Source organism: Apteryx rowi, unplaced genomic scaffold (assembly GCF_003343035.1).
Source record: "Apteryx rowi isolate R43461 unplaced genomic scaffold, aptRow1 scaffold_1146, whole genome shotgun sequence".
Taxonomy (NCBI): Eukaryota; Metazoa; Chordata; class Aves; order Apterygiformes; family Apterygidae; genus Apteryx; species Apteryx rowi.
Window position 1 is genome coordinate 1945 of NW_020447360.1, and position 1200 is coordinate 3144.

A 1200-nucleotide genomic window follows, 5' to 3' on the forward strand; every position below is an offset into this window, starting at 1 on the left:
CAGTCTTTTATTCCTGCTTCCTCAGTGGTACCAAATGTTGAAATCACTTGTGTACCTCTGTTCTGAAGGAGCAGAACATCTGGTGAAAGGGAGGTGTGACTGCTGCTACTTTCCAGCACACACAGCACAACAGCAGCTGTGATACCATTATTTAATTCAAGGTGTGCTGGTAAGTCAGTGGTTTTCAGCTTTTTCCATATCATGACTCACCATTACAAAAGATAAAAAATGCCTGTCTTCCTACTTTCCTTCTGTTCATCTATAAAAAAGTGATTTGTTAATAAACCCGCTGGTTGAGCGTATGTTATAAACAGATCTAAAACATTGCGGACATGATCAAGTATTTCATCAATCTCTTAATAGAGATGAACTTCAGTTTTTGTACAAGACACTGCAATCCACAGTGCTAACTGGACATGCCACTGAAATCATGTCATTTTAGGTATTTACTGGATTTAATTCTAACCACACTGAAATCAGCGAAAACACCATTCAACAGACAGGATCTATCTGCCATTATTTCATGAGAGTCAAGAAACTGCTGTGTATTTTCTCCAGCGTAAAAAAATTGGCAGGGACTAGAGGACCTAGCAACATTTGACAAGTTCTAGCGGCACAGTGCACTGGGCTCAGTATTAGAAGGAAACAACCCCCCAATACACATCCCGAAGACTGGAATGGGTTACTCCTGACCAGGGTATTTCCTAAAGAATGATGATCAGCTACCACAAATTAGAACAGATGTAGAACTGTAGCTTGCCTTTTTTCATCCTTTAATCTACCAATGGTTGTGCAGGCTGCTTACTCAAACAGTCCTTCATTAGAAGTTAACAAGGCTTGAGCTGACAGCTAGACTTCCACATGAGGCAATGGAGCAACAAGAGTAATTTTTTTCTCTTGCACACTGCTCCACCACACTAAGTGCCAGCTAGGTGACTGAACTTCTTTTGAGTCATGTAAAAGTTGCAGAGAAAAAGATAGGAGGCAACACCTTCTTCAAGCTCATAGTACAGTGGATCTAAAGCAAACAGGTTTCCTGAACTTTTTATGATTTCCAATGAATAACCAAATACATTTAAGCATTCTTGCTTAAATATGTCTCTCTCAAATGCAATGACTTTTCATTTTTGGTAACAGAGACTGGGGTCCCAATCTACCTATATACCAACAAACAGCACAGAATTACAACAGGAAAGTTTA